The sequence below is a fragment of the Podarcis erhardii genome (genome assembly GCF_964252035.2).
Source record: "Podarcis erhardii genome assembly, chromosome: 7".
In the NCBI taxonomy this organism is placed as follows: domain Eukaryota; kingdom Metazoa; phylum Chordata; class Lepidosauria; order Squamata; family Lacertidae; genus Podarcis; species Podarcis erhardii.
In genome coordinates this window covers 65,867,802-65,883,688 of record NC_138511.1, presented here as the reverse complement: position 1 = coordinate 65,883,688, position 15,887 = coordinate 65,867,802, and the positions used below count along the sequence as shown (strand labels likewise).

Here is a 15,887-nt window from a genome sequence, read left to right as displayed (position 1 = left end):
ACTCTCTGGATAATGTTGGACTCCCAAGTCCCATCGGTCCCAGGCATCATGGCTGTGGATCAACAATGATAGGAACTGTAGTCCAACAGCATTTAGAAGGCCACATCCCCTGCCCCAGAGGAGCTCCCGCCCCCCCCCCAAATTCACACCATATATCTAAAGCGCATGGCTTCCACCAAAGAATCCTGGGAATGGTAGTTTGGTAAGGGTGCTAGGAATTGTAGCTCTAGAGGTATAAACTACACTTCCCAGCATTATTTGAGGGGAAGCCATGGGCTTAAATGTATGGTGTAGATTTGGGACTCAGGACTCTGTTGTAAGCGACTGCCAAGCAAAAGCTGGAAATCATCAACCTGGGAATATTGCAATTGCCCCGGCACACATTCTAAGCAAGCCAGCATGGCTCCAGCACTATACACAACTATGACTTTCACACACCAGGTGAAGATCTGGCTGCCTAGGAAATTTAGCATTCTAAGCTTGTTCATGTTGGAGTTTATTTGTGTCTGAGTTAATTCCCATTTCTGCTACTTTGTATTACTTTTATATTGTTAAAATTTGTTTTGTAATGGTCTAAGGATTGGAAACAAAGAAAGGAATCTGAATCTATTATTGAAAAGCAGGAATACCAGCTTCACATGGTACAGTCAGCCCTCGACCAAATCTCTTTGTTTAAACCACGCTGTTTCCCATTTTGTACTCTGGCTAGCTCAGGTATCGCCACCCGCCTGATCTTAGTTCTCCTCAAAACAGCTCATACACTTCTGTTATAAGCCTGAGTGGATTTTTTATAAAAACACACTACACACCTTGATTTATTATTTTGCCCCCATCCATTTAATGGCCTGCTGTTGTGACCCAATATAAAATCCAGCTTTATAATCCTTCCATATATACTGCTTGACTCAGCTGGGGTTGAGAAACCGGTGGAAGGTTATATTTGCTATCACTACATAACAGTTTACAATTGAATTTCTTACTTTGGTCTCAGCTTTTTATATATTTCTGCCCACTGGGGAGCCTTTGTCTGAGCGCAAGCAGGCTGCGATAACAGCAAGAGATAATCATAGGAGGAACTGGTGCTGATGCAATCAATGTCCATCAGTATGGAGAGGATCCAGGAGGGGGGCACCAAGGACAGGTAGGCAGGATTAGGCCCAGTTCAATTACTGAGTGCATCCCAGCCAGGGTGGCAGGGAGAGAGGCCACAAGAGCAACTATTACAAGGGGTGCCATGGGATCTGTAATGACTACAAGCCTCAGAGTTCAATTTTCTCAGAGGAAGCTAAGTGGGAAGCGAAGTCTCTCCAGGGAAAGCCTTCAATGAAGACTCAATCACACCCTCCTTTGCTCTCTTGGCAGCCATCTTCGGCACCAGCCAGCTTTATAAACACCAGCCCCACTCAGAAAAGCACCGAGAAAAACACTGCCGTGGGCTGGCCAAATCTGGGCAATGCAGATGGAGGGTTTGCTGAGGACCCGGTGAAGGGCTCAAGTGGGATGTGGGGGCCTCTGCCAGGATTGGGCCAGTCTCCATGACGAGAGTCACGTGCTCCACCTCCCTCTCCACATCTGTCGCAGCCTCTCTCTGCCACTTCCATGGCACCTGTCACGCTGCCCATTCTGGTACTGTCAGCTGTTGGGAGTAGCTTTGACTTCCCAGAAAGGGGGGTGGGGGTGGTGTTCCACTTCTCAGGAGGCAGAGACACCACCCCCATCACTTAGGTCTAGAATGAGCGGAAAGCGAAGAACAGATGGTTCGGTCTACTACGCATACCGAGAGATTGTAGAAACACTTACTGCCCTAAGTTGTGTCCACCCCTTTCCTATATTTAGAATACCAAGGAGGTGTGACAGTGTTGGATCAATGTCTAAAACTTCGGCAGTTAGAGAGCCTGCCTTTATTGCAGCTGTATTTATCAGGGAAGTGACACCAAGGTAGCTTGAAGTTACAGAAGTCTGATTTGCCTTTTCTTTTACTGAACATAACTAAGGTTTAATCATCCTTTATTCCCATTTTTAAAATTTCTTATTTCATGAGACCCCCAAAGAGTAAGGAACACATTTCCATGTCCAACAGCTGCTTGCGTGCTCCAATATATTTTGAAAATGGATTCCAGGTAGCAGAGCTTCCAGATGACCTGTTTGTTTCCTCTCATAATTTTTTTTATAATGCAACAAGAGGGGGGGGGGACCCAAATCTATATAAATACAAAAGCAGAAGAAGAAAAGAGAGAGAGAGAGAGATGCATGTATAAGGGGGAAAGGAAAGGAAGAAAAAAGCAAGAAAAAGAAAAGAAAAAGAGCTTCAGGTTCTCTGGCTGTCAGTTATGTAAGAATTATTCAAAACATTCGCTCCATGAAAACACCCAACTATTGTACTTTCTACAAACCAGTATTTTTTCACTCTTCAAACCCAAACATCATATGTCAGTTTTCCTTTTCACACAAGAAGTCCGAAAGTGGTTCCCAATTATTAATATTGATTTTTCTCTAATTAAATGCATCAACTGTACCTCCAACAATTTCAGCAACCATACATCCATATTAAATAATGGTAAACCCTTCCCTCTTTGCGCAAATAAGAGTTTCTCTGCTGTGATAACATATTGAGATAATATTCCATAATCCTTTTATTATGATGTATGCAGTGGTCCACACTTAGTTCTGTATCTTCAGGTTACACTTTCTGTTGTATTTGCCATGTTTTTCCAGCCTTATTTAGTATTGACGCCTTGATTTGCATTTCTTCCATTCTTTTTCCAAAAAGAATGCCAGAGATTTAATAGCTTCATCCCCTGGGATTACTCCAAATCATAGGTAGAAGTCTTTCTCTCTCAGTTCCATTAATGTCTGATTATCCAGGTATCTCTCCATCTCTCCATTTATAACTTCATTTTTGTTTTCCAAAATCTCAGCTTTATCATTTAGTTGCTTCATCTCTCCATACACTTGCATAGTGGGCTCTTCCATTTCATCAGTTGTTCCTTCTAGTTTTGCCATAGTTTCATCTCTCAGTCCTGCCAGTTCTTTGTCATCTCGAACCTCTGTGTCATTTCTGATTACGTTTTCCATTTTATTCATCTCTGATTCAATTTCATTCCTTATTTCATTCATTTCTGATTTGAAATATTTAATTTGTTCAACAAATATCTGCTGAAGAATGCCAGCAGTAAGCGGAGTGTCCAAAGTTGCCTTTCTGTTTGTTGAGCATTTATCCCAATTTATTTGCAGAAAGGTTATGGGGAAGTTAGACAATTTCTGGCTGTTTATTTATTCTGATTTGTTGGCAGGGATGTTCGACCATGCTGGATCAAGCAAACATTATCCAGCACTTTCTAGTTCATGTTCCCATCACTTTCCTTATTGCAAAAATACCAGATAAACTTTAATTTGTGCAGCTTGAACTTGCCAGTCTGTGATTGAATCCCAACCAAAATAGTGACACAGTCTGGAAACACCATCCTTCAAACATTCCAGCTTTATTATTTATTTATTTCTCTAATAAATTTATACACCACTTGATTGTAAAAAAAAAATCCCATGAATTTTGAAGGACAGCCTGGTTCTGGTTAACATATTATTTTGGAAAGTGTGAATTAGGTAAGTTTGCTTTTATATACAAACTAAGTCAAATTCCCCCCCCCTGCCGCTAGTAAAAAACAAACAAACAAACAAACAAACAAACAAACAAACAAACAAACAGAGAAACAGAATTGGGGGGGAGGGAGAGAATCTGCCTATCCCTAGAATTTTTGCACAACTGTCTTCTTTCACTCTTTCACCATAAAAAATAACTTACACCCAATGATGCAGTTAGGTAATTCTAGACTCTAGGCTATCAGTCTAATCAGTGTGTGCATGTGTATATGTGGACAAACGCCGGCTCTTTCGGCCTGAAGTGAGATGAGCACCACACCCCACAGTCGCCTTTGACTGGACTTAACTATCCAGGGGTCCTTTACCTTTAACCTTTACTCTTTAGATAGCAGCATGTATTCCTCCACTGACTTCAAAATGTGGTCAACCACACCTGTCGCTCTGGGGCCCTCTCTGCCCATTCTGCTGACTGGGGTTCCTGGTTTCTGCCCCCATCTTGCCCTGATGCTGGCACCTCTTGCACCTTCCTAGACCATCGCCTCCAAATCATGAATGAGACTCCTTTTTTTGGTTGTCTGCCAGCTGTCTCTCCTATGCTTTACGCTCTCTAATCCTTTTCTGTGGCGCAAACAATCAGTTCGTTCCGCCAGAAGTCAGCGCGAGTCACTTCATATTAACATCAACCACAACCTCAGGTGGAAGCTGTGATCTACTTTAGCCTGCCCCAACCTGGTGCCCTCCACATCAAGAAGCAAGCGAGACATTAGAGAGTGAGGAGATATAGCTTGACTACATGGATAAACAGCCTCACCCAGTATCAGGCAGCCTCCCTATATTCCTGTTCCCCCATACCATATTCCAGTCCAATGCCAGATCCCAGAGAGCCAGCCACAAGGCTGCAAGCACGACAGACAGCACCATGCAACCAACTTACTCCAACAAAGGCGGGGCACAGACTGAGGCCTTTTATGCCTCTGTCGCCAAAGGGGGTGGAGCCTTGTAGAGAACGTCAGAACCTTAAAGGGCCAGTGCTCTGGTCTTGAAGATGGGCACTCTTCCTCTGTCCATAGCCTCCCTTCTGGTATGCTTCCTTAACTACTGGAGCGATCATGTGCCGACTTGGCTCCTCAGGGGAAGGTGCCTGTGAAACTCCGGTCTTTGGCCCTTTAGGCCCTGGGGTCTGGGAGGTTACTCTGGGTGCTCCTTTCTGACAGCCTCAGTTGCAGTCAACTCAGAGCCCTGAAGTGGACATGGCTCGTTATCTGGAGCCTTTGCAGCTTCTGACTCAGTGGGTTGTATCCAATTCTAATTCTACCCAGAGTAGACCCATTTCAATGACTCGTTAGAGAGTTAGTGTAGGCTGGTGGCTAAGAGACTGAGCACCTATGATATGGGTGGTGTTAGGCAAGCCACGGTCTCTCAGCCTCAGTCCCTACCCAACTACCTCAATCCCCCTTCTGGTTAGATTATATTGATGTGCCTGCCTTGCAGGGCTGTTGTAAGAATTTCAGCTAGATAATGCACATCTCTTTGAGCACTTGGAAGCACTATACTAGGGTTGCACAACCTTTGGGGGCCTGGGGGCACATTTGGAAATCTAAGGAACTGTTGTGGGCACCTGAAAATATCCATTTCTCAGAAGAAAAACTGGTGATGCTCCCCCCCTCCCCCCCAAAACCCCCCCAGGCAAAACCCACTGGGACTGGTAGGGCAGAAGACAGGGCACCCAATAGGTGGCACCAGAGCCAATCATAGGCAAAGCAGGTGAGAGCAGACTACGGTTGGTGGCGCAGTGCCCAATTTGCCCTAGTTGACTGGTCTCCACTCCTGCCAGGTCTACTCACAGACCTATGTTCCCATCCACCTCCCTCCCTATCTGACTCTCCCCTCTTTCCTTTCCAGTCTCAGATACTGCCCTCCCCTGCCATCCCTCTCTAAAAGGCTGGCTGAGGAGCATAAAGTCCTGGTCAGATGAGAGGTGCTTCAGCAAATGGAGCTCCTAATGCAAGCGCCGATGGAATTAATTTCAAAGAGGAGAACAAGCCTTCTAATATTAGCAGCACTATAGCTCAGTTTCTGCAAGCTCTTAAAATCACAGCCATTTCTCAGAGCGGCTGCCACAGAAGATCCTGCCAAGAGGTCCCTCCGTTTGCGTCTGCGCAACAGCCTCCATTCTTCCCTGGGCTCCATTGGATCCGAGACCTTCTTCTCACACTTGGGTTTAAATTGCACATGCGATTTGTATGACGTGAGCTTGTAATTTATATGCCAGAAGGTGAATCGCGCACACCCAACAAGCTGTTCAGGAATGACTAAGCTTGATGTGTACACTCTGCAACACCGATGGCTATACGTATGTTTTTATTTTTGCAGCCGTTGCTCTGACTGCTCGATTTGTTCTTAAGAAAAGTGTTAACGTTAACAATGACAAACCTTCTCCACCAGCACCTCACATTCACACACTTGCCAGCCTGGCCTGACACACACACTAATGCTGCTGATACAGCCCTATGTTGAGAAAATTGTGTTGTTTTTATTTTAAAGTCCAGGTTGTAACAGAACATTAAATTTCATGTGCAGCTGGCCTGCTCTCAACCTTTGAGGCCGCATGGATGTAAAACAACAGATGGACGTCAGCCGGCTGTTCTAGCTGGGAAGACTTTGAAGCTAATAATAATTGTAAACATCCCTTTTCATCTTCTTTTAATCCTCATAATCTCCTTTACTCAGAAGCCCAGATTGTTGTTTGCTCTCTGTACCAGGTTCCCTCCTCCCAGTGTGGCCAAACCCGCATTAGCTCAGGAGATCTGCTTTGCTTGCTGCTGCTGAGTCCTGAATGTGGCTGTGATTCTATCTGCATGATATTTTGGTCAGCATCAGTGTGGCATAGAGATTAGATTATTGACCATTAAAAAAACAAGCAAGTTCCCAGCTCTCATTGATGTGGAGGGATCTGTTGAAGAATGTGCAGGATCTGAAATGGGTTCCAAAGTACGGCTTACTTTCATTTCAATGGGGTTGGGTTCAGCTGATTGTTAAGTAGTGGGGATATGATACAATCATTTGGATTTCCCCCCCTCAAGTATCATAAATATATTTGGAAGGTGGAACATTCAAGTAGTATTCAAGATAAATTGGTGGTAGAATCTGTCAGGAGGTTCAAAGAGCAGCACAGTGCTGTTTACAAAAGGGCTTTTAAACAGCCCTGCACAATTGTCTGAACCCCTTTTGCAATGAAACAATCGGAAGGTCACTTAAAGTTCCCAGCTGTTCCTTGGAAGCCCTTACCTGCCACATAGGTAGATACAGATATAGGCATAGATTCATTAAAAATATACTTTCAAAAGCCTTTTTGTACTTTTGTAAAACTTCTGGCTCCCCTAAGCCTTCCTCTCATTTCATTAGCCCTGTTTTGGTGGAGAAAGCCAGAAGGAGTCTGAGGAGAAGTAAAACTGCATGAAGGAATCACATAGTGTGCTGTGTCTATGGCTATAGGCCTCTCATTATCCGCCTGCCATGCACTATGCTTAGTGAGGTCCTCATGTTTTCCACCAGCCTGGTATTGCTCAGGCCAAATCAGTCTAACTCTTTGGAAATCTATCCGCTTTCGACCCTCCAAGGAGATGTAACAGACCCTTGACAGTGAGATGATATTGATAGCTTTGTCAAGTCAAAGATAACTGCTTTGAACAAACATCTAGGATAGAAAGAGACGTTAGCTCCTCAACTCAAGGGCAGCCGGCTGGATAGATGTTTTGTACAGAATTCGATAGCTCAATGTTGGTGAGGGCAAAACATATACTGAGAAAGGGATGGAGGGATCTGGAACCAAATATGAGCAGGTGGTGTATGGGTTGAGCATCCTGCTGCTTTTCTGCTCCTACGCACCCCTCCAGAAACAGTTTTGTTTTAAAAAAAATCTTTTAAAAGGAGCATGGGGTAATGCTACACATTATCTTTTTGTAATTTCTTGTTTCGTCCTGAAAGATCTTTCAGTAAGTCTCTTCAGATCTATCACCAGGCCTGGGGAGAAAAACAGCAAAGTACAAATGGATCAGCTTTAATCTAAGGAAGCTGATGTAGGTTAGCATGTCTCCAGGGGCACTTCCTGATTGTTATTTTGTGGGTGGGATTCAGCTGCAAGCTGGCAAATTCAGGTTACTCGGTACAAGTGGATTTGGCACCCTTGCACAACAGACCCGCTCCCCTCCTCCACACTATTAAGAACCATCCTTTCTTTTTTTCTTTTTTGCAGAAAGAAAAATAATGGGTAAATGACCCTCAGAGCCCCTTCCAATTCTGCAATTCTATGAAATGCACTGGGAAGTGTGAGATAACAATTGATTGATGTGATGTTGTATAACCTCCCAACAAACAAGTCAGAATGAACACTCAATAAACAGGTCGTAGTATCATAGAATTGTAGGGCTAGAAGGTGTCCGCAAAGGTCCACCCCCCTTCAGTCTGTAACAGAAAGCCATCCAAACTCTGTTCAAAAACCTCCAGTGAAGGTGAGGCCACCACCTGCCAAGGTAGTCTCGTCCACTGTCAAACAGCTCTTACCAACAGAAAGTTCTTCCTAATAGTTTGTCGGTATCTCCTTTCTTGCAATTTGAATCCTGACTGGTTTGGGGCCTACCCTCTGGAGCAGTTCCATCTTCCATGTGTCAGTGGTGATAATATCACCTCTCAGGCTTCTCTCCAGGCTAAACAGACCCAACTCCCTCAACTGTTCCTCATATGGCTTGGTTTCCAGACTCGTTCCAAGTCACCTGGAAGTGATGTGTCTGTTAGATAAAATTGCAGACAAAAGTGCTGTAGATTAGGAGAAGCACACTAAAACAATGATGAATTTTCATGAGGTCTTAAAAAAATAATATCACAAATCGGTGGAGAAGATTGTAAGAACATGCTGGACCAGGCCAGTGGCTCATCCTGTCTAGTACCCTGTTCTCATGGCAACCAACCAAATGCCTCTGGGAAGGCCACAAGGAGGACCTGAGCTCACCAGCACTCTGCAGTTTCCAGCAACTGGTAATCAGAAGCACACTGCCTCCAACAGTGCAGGTAGAGCATTGCCATCATGGTTAGTAGCCACAGACAGAAACAGAAGCTGAGAGAAACTGAAATGGACAGAATCACCCATCACTGCTCAAGAGGAAGACAATTGTCAGACTGAGAATTCTGAATGCCTTGGTGAGGCTGCTCCTTCTGATAAGCCCGTGAACATGGCTTGGCACATGTAGGGGCTCCATATATACACCAGAGCTCCTGCCCACATGAGCACCTAAATAATTATAATTATAATTATAATTATAATTATAATTATAATTATATTTTTTTATTTATACCCCGCCCTTCCTGGTTTAAAAACCGGGCTCAGGGCGGCTAACAGCAAATATAAAACACTGATTAAAATGCGACGTAAAAACAGCATAAAACACAAGATAAATGCAGCATCAATATCAATAAAATTCAAAAATCCAGGGGTCATTTTGGGGAGGGGGGAACCCCCAGTCAGTAGACATCAAATGATCACCAGGGCTAACTGGCCAGGTTGGTCCTACTAGGGCCAGCTAGGAGACTAGGGAAGAATTTAAGTGTGGGGTTCCAGAAAGGGACTAGTGAGGCAACAAGTTTTTAAAAGTGGGAGTGTAAATTGGCTGACTACCTGACAAACCTGGCCCCACGGCCTTTATCTGTCCTTTCTCCAGCAAGTGGGAAGGGATTGTTTGAGAACACCAACTGTTTGGGGCCTGTCACGGATGTTTTGAGGGTCATCCATATTTATGACACTGCAGAAGTGAGTAATAATTACAATAATCCAATCTGGCTAAAACACACGGCCATCTCTAGCAGCAAATGTGTTTTTGATTTGTGGCTTTAATTTGGGATTGGCTGGCTCCGGTTGTGTGCTGTTCATACATGGCGCTTAGTAAATCCATCACACACACACAACTTCTCCACTTCACACTAAATCCAAACCTCTGAAGGAGTCTTTTCTAAGAACAACCACCTGCCCATCAACTCATCCTCCCTGTGTTGTCTGAGAGCTCCTTAATCTGTTGAAAGCAGATTATTTCTCTCGCACTGTCTGTGGGAGCTGGTGGTGTATTTATTAAAAAGGAAAAGAAAAAAAAGGCTTTATTACTGCTGCTGGTAGTTCTATTTCCCGTTTCGCCCTCTCCCCCTCCTCTCCCCTCCACTTCCCTTGTCTGCACCTGCAATTAATGGAACAAAAGAAGGTTAATAAAGAAAAAGGCTCCTGCAAAGGGCAAGCTCCCAGAAGTGGGAGGTTTTAATTAATCAGATGTAAATTGGGATATGTCTTAATGAAAGAAGCCCAATCAACCCTGCTGCTGGAGACACGCTGGGAGGTGGATTCCTTTTACGATGGCGTTTTGTCAAGAGAAGGAAGGGAACAAGAATGTGAGTTGCCCCAAGACTGCACAATAAAAGTGGGTCTGCACTATAAAAGTGGATTAAAGCAACCTGTTGCCTGAATGCAACAAATCCACTTTAAAGAAGAAACAGACTTTGTTGTGATTAGGAAAGTGACAGGGAAATGCATTGAAAAGTGTGGAAAAATAAACAGGAAGATATGTCAACATCCCACAGGCAAACCAGGATGAATGTTTATTGATGTATAATCTTCCTGCTAAGGGACGCGGTTGACGCTATGGTCTAAACCACAGAGCCTGGGGCTTGCTGATCAGAAGGTTGGTGGTTCGAATCCCCATCATGGGATGAGCTCCCGTTGTTTGGTCCCAGCTCCTGTGCACCTAGCAGTTCGAAAGCACGTCAAAGTGCAAGTAGATAAATAGGTACTACTCCGGTGAGAAGCTAAACGGCATTTCCGTTTGCTGCTCTGGTTCGCCAGAAGCAGCTTAGCCATGCTGGCCACATGACCTGGAAGCTGTCTGCGGACAAACGCCAGATCCCTTGGTCTACAGAGCAAGATCAGCGCGCAACCCCAGAGTCGTCCATGACTGGACCTAGCAGTCCAGGGTAAAGGTAAAGGTAAAGGTAAAGGTAAAGGGACCCCTGACCATTAGGTCCATTTGTGACCGACTCTGGGGTTGCAGCGCTCATCTCGCTTTATTGGCCAAGGGAGCCAGCGTACAGCTTCCGGGTCATGTGGCCAGCATGACTAAGCCGCTTCTGGCGAACCAGAGCAGTGCACGGAAATGCCGTTTACCTTCCTGCTGGAGCGGTACCTATTTATCTACTTGCACTTTGACGTGCTTTCGAACTGCTATATTGGCAGGAGCAGGGACCAAGCAATGGGAGCTCACCCCGTCACGGGGATTCGAACCACTGACCTTCTGATCAGCAAGTCCTAGGCTTTGTGGTTTAACCCACAGCGCCACCCACGTCCCACACAACAGTCAGAGGTACCTTTACCTTTAACCTTCCTGCTAACAAATCTGTCAGGAGCGGGCCAGCAGTAAGTCATGCCATGCAAGTTTGAGTGGAGTCTTTATTAGTAAGATCATGTTCTGCACAGGAGTGTCACGCCTAATGAGCACAGCAACTCACCTCCAGTAGGTCTTGCCCCCATGGAGCAGTCCAGGCAGGGAAGCAGAGCATCATGAAGCCACTTGCCTGCAAGAGGAATGATTAGAGTTAAGGCAAAAAATAATAATCTCAGGGTGTGATGCATAGCCAGTGAGAGGGAGCAGCCTGGGGAGAATTTTGAGGGCCATACAGAGATGCCTAGACCACATTTGACCCCTGGTCCTGAGGTTCCCCAGACAAAGTGTTGGTGCTGACCTTTAAAGCCCTAAATGGCTTTAGCTCTGTATACCTGAAGGAGCCTCTCTACCCCCATCTTTCTGCCCGGACACTGAGGTCCAGCTCTGAGGGCCTTCTGGCGGTTCCCTCACTGTGAGAAATGAGGTTACAGGGATCCAGGTGGAGGGCCTTCTCAGAAGTAGCGTCCATCCTGTGAAACGCCTTCCCATGAGATGTCCAGGAGATAAACAATTATACGATCTTCCATAGACATCTGAAGGAGCCCTTTATCAAGAAGCTTTCAATACCTGATTTTTTATTGTTGCTGGATCCCGAAGCTAGGGTCACATCTACACTGTAAATTTCAAGTACTTTTATAACACTTTAACAGCTTGCTAGCTCCTGGATCAGAACCAAGTTCCATACATGGGACCCTGCTGCTCCAAGACTCCCCAGGACTTGAAGGGGGACTCTTTTCCCCCTGAACTGTGCCCTGCTCACTGGCTGGCTGAAGTTGGCATGGCAGACTACATCCTTGTGTCTAGACTGGGGCCACCACCCTTAGCAAACTACAGTTCTTTCAACGTGCTTTAAATGTATGGAGTATTCACAGTCTGAATCTTTAGCCTTCCTCTTTCCCTGCCCTCCATCAGAAGTGCTGATCAGGCTCTGGAAGACAGATTTAGGGGTCTGAGACAACGGGTGGTTTCTAAGTGCCCTGCGAGGTGTGAAGCAGGATCGGATAAAGTGCTCGTGCTCACCCAGTGCATTAACCCCTGTCTTGGAGCTCTTTGCAGTGAACAATTCACAGGCATCAATTACCTAATTGGTACTCTGCATCTAACCTTCGTTAAGAGGAGCACCTCCGCTGCCTCACTCCTGCTGCAAGCCATTCTCGGTTACCAATTTCCCCAGCTAAGCAAGAAGGACCAGCTTCAGGTCTGAGTGGACCCCAAGCAAAGTGCCTTCTATTCACTGCCAGCGTTGTGACCCTGAGACATAGGAAGCTGTCTTACACAAAGTGACGCTATTGATAGGGTGGCCATATGTCTGGAATTTCCCAGACATATCTGGAATACTGCAGAATGAAGCAGTGTCTGGTCAGAAGTCACTAACATGTCCAGGAAAATTCAGACGTATGGCAACCCACGTTGGCAGTGTCATTGTTGGCGATTTTTCTTAAGGCAAAACTAAAAAAAAAAACTCCCCCCCCAAAAAAAAAGCTCAACAACTGTTTAATCAATCAATCAATCTTTTTATTCGACCGTCAGTCAGAGAAAAGAATACAAATACATTTGTCAATACACAGTTAAAACATCCAAGAAGATTTTAGAGCCTAGCCAACACTAAAAGGGCTAAACAGATAGCCCCATGTCAATACAATCAATTATGGTCTTGCGACGCTTAAAGGCTAAAAAAAGGAATTTGGCTACCAAGAAAGGTATAGCTCTAGTGACATTATTCAGCAAGTATAAAACCTGGTTTTCTCTGGTTAGGAAACTAAGTTGACATAGGAGTGGGTCTATGAAGTTTTGTCTAAGCTCTGCATAAGAAGGGCAAGTCAAGAGAATGTGTTCGGTGGACTCAACCACACCGATAGCACAATGACAGGTTCTCTGGGCGTATGGTACTCCCCTGTACCTTCCCCACAATATCGCAGAGTCAAGGACATTTAATCTAGCCGCTGTAAGAAGTCTGCGGTATTCCACATAGTGGATTTCTGCAAGGTAGGGGGCTGGTATGGTCCGATAAATCTGGTCCCCTAGGAACATCCCAGATTTTACCTGGGCTATGTCCTCTTGTCTGGCAATATCACTAAGTCTCCGGGAGATCACATCTCTGGCTTGATTGTACGTCATAGACTCAAAGTAAAGGTGAGACAATCCACAGGATTGAACCTCGTTAATGACCTCCCTTTCCCACGATGATTGAAAATCATCCCTCAATATCAAGGGGGCAATACCCACTGGTTTAAAACAAAGCTTGAGCCATAGCCAGAGCTTCGTCTTCAAGGCCATGTACTGTAGAGCTTGTTCAAAACCCTAGCTACTGAGGTCCATCGAGGTCACTGTTGCCCACACTGACAGGCAGCCAGTCTCCAGGGTTTGAGGCAGAGGTCCTTCTTAGCTCTACTTGGAGATGCTGGGGATTGGAGCTGGGACCATTTGTGGGTTGTGCATGCGTTCTACCACTCAGCCACCACAGGAAGCTAATTTTCTTAGGAACATGGCATCGTGAACTCTATGGGGATGTCATGAAGTGGATGGGCAGATCCTGAGGAGAATTGGGAGGAGATAAAGGAGCTGGAGCTGGACAATCTGAGGAAGGGTCCTAGCAGGATGGGGGAGGTGAAAACAGGGGCTCAAGAAATGTCTGAGCCTGCTCTCCTTTCTTATGGTTCTTTATCTTATTGATTGATTGATTGATTGAATTTATATACCGCCCTATACCCGGAGGTCTCAGGGCAGTTCACATAAAAAGATCACAGTAAATAAAATAAAAATAAAAGCAATAACCCAATAATACCCCTCAAAAAAAAAGAGAGCCACGTTTTAAAAGGGTATGGGATGTTGATCAGGTCAACCAAAGGCTTGGTTAAAAAGGAACGTTTTTGCCTGGCACCTAAAGGTGTATAATGAAGGCACCAAATTATTATTATTACCAGGCAAACTTCCCTGGGAAGAGATTCCAAGGACGGGGAGCCACTGCAGAGAAGGCCCGTTCTCGTGTTGCCACCCTCCAGACCTCTTGAGGACTGGCCAGCCCTTCAAATGGAGGGCTGTCCTCTCACAGCTTTTCAAAATGGAGGGCGGTCATCTGTGAAGTAGGGCAGCTAGTAGCTGATTTATGGCCTTCTCAGTAGTGGTGCCCACCCTGTGAAATGCCCTCTCACCAGATTTCAAACACATAGGCAACTACATGATTTTTAGAAGACATTTGAAGGCAGCCCTGTAGAGGGAAGCTTTTTATGTCTGAGGTTTTATTGTGTTTTTAATATTTTGCTGGGAGCCACCCAGAGCAGCTGGGGCAACCCAGTCAGAGGGGCAGCATATACCGTAAATATTATCACCATCATCACCATCATGTTGAGCAGCTCCATGCCATTAAAACTTTGCCTGCTGGCTTGCACTGCATTCCTGCACATGTCTACTCAAAAGTAAGTCCTATAGAGTCCCATGGGACTCACTCTCTGTTAAGTAGGTATATAACTGTAGACTTATGTCCCAGAGTTTCACAGAGGGAAACAGGGGGTCACACCCATGCCACGTATTTAAAGCACACAGCTTCCCTCACAGAATCCTGGAAACTGTAGTTTGTTAAGGGTTCTAGGAATTGCAGCTGTGTATGTGGAAAACTACAGTTCCCAGGATTCTTTGGGAGGTGGGGGTGGGAACCGTGACTGTCAAAGCGGTATGATGTGGCTATGACTAGAGTCAAGTCTGTAATATTCCTAGTCTCTCACCAGGGCTTGTTTCCCAGCTCAAGGTTGTCCTCTCTGCCACTCCTCCACCCCAACGGATTACTCCATCTGCTTCGTGCTATATTCATGTAGTCAGAAACTGCTGGTCTTTCACTATTTTAAAAGTCAAGTAGGTGTTTGTTCTTTAGGTTAAAGACATGCTAGGAAAAGCATAATTCTCCTGCAATCTGTTACTGGCAATTTAAAAAGCATCTTGCCAGCATGTGAAATTGAGGCACGGACAGATCAGCCTATTTTCCTTCTGTGGCACTTGCACACACATTCATCCCTGGAGTCCGCTTCAACCTATTTTCCATGGATATTTTTAAAACCGCATCAAACATCTGCATTTAAATTGCATTTCCCCTAATATATGCATTTTTGAATGCGTTTTCTCCTAAAATAGGCATTTTTGCATACATTTTACCCCTTAAATGCATATTTTTGTATGCTTTCCTCTAAAATACATTTTATATGCATTTCCCCATAAAACAGGCATTTCTCTATGCAGGTTTTATTGAGAGATTGAGAGAGAGAGAGAGAGAGAGAGAGAGAGAGAATTTGTAGTTCTCAATCTGATTGATAACTGCACTGTGAGCTGTGTATAAATTCAGGAGCTGACCATCACTAAATAAACAAAACAACAATAATTGCTCTTAAGGAAAGAGCTTTTAATAGCACTTGCTGTTTTTAATATCTGCATCTCAATGGATTTGCTTTTCCATCATTTTCATTTTGTTATATTTTAATTACTTTTAAACTACTCTTTTACTTTTTATATGTTTTTAGGTATCTGTGTTTTATCCATGCTTGTTTTATTTATTGTGAGTCCTCTTGAATTGCTGTATTATTATTATTATTATTATTATTATTATTAGAATTTATGTACTGCCTTATACCCAGAGGTCTCAGGGCGGTTCACAGAATAAAATCAGAATATAAAACCACAAAATACATAATGAAAATAAAATCTACAATCCAATAAAAAAAAACCCAACCACATTTTAAAAGGGCACATTTTTAAAAAGATATTTACACAAATTAGACCACACTGTATTTCAGTTCTGGCCCTTCTGCCTTAGCCAGTGGCATA

The 15,887-nt window shown here is 44.5% G+C and overlaps 1 long non-coding RNA gene across 1 annotated transcript; it reads right to left on the bottom strand.

Moving 5' to 3' along the window:
• Positions 1–8,283: 8,283 nt before the first annotated feature.
• On the bottom strand, positions 8,284–15,594 carry LOC309346311. The gene is made up of 3 exons (XR_014158594.1): positions 15,567–15,594; positions 11,140–11,205; positions 8,284–8,387 (listed from the first exon to the last, which is right to left on the bottom strand). It is a non-coding gene; the product is annotated as an uncharacterized lncRNA (long non-coding RNA).
• Positions 15,595–15,887: the final 293 nt, after the last annotated feature.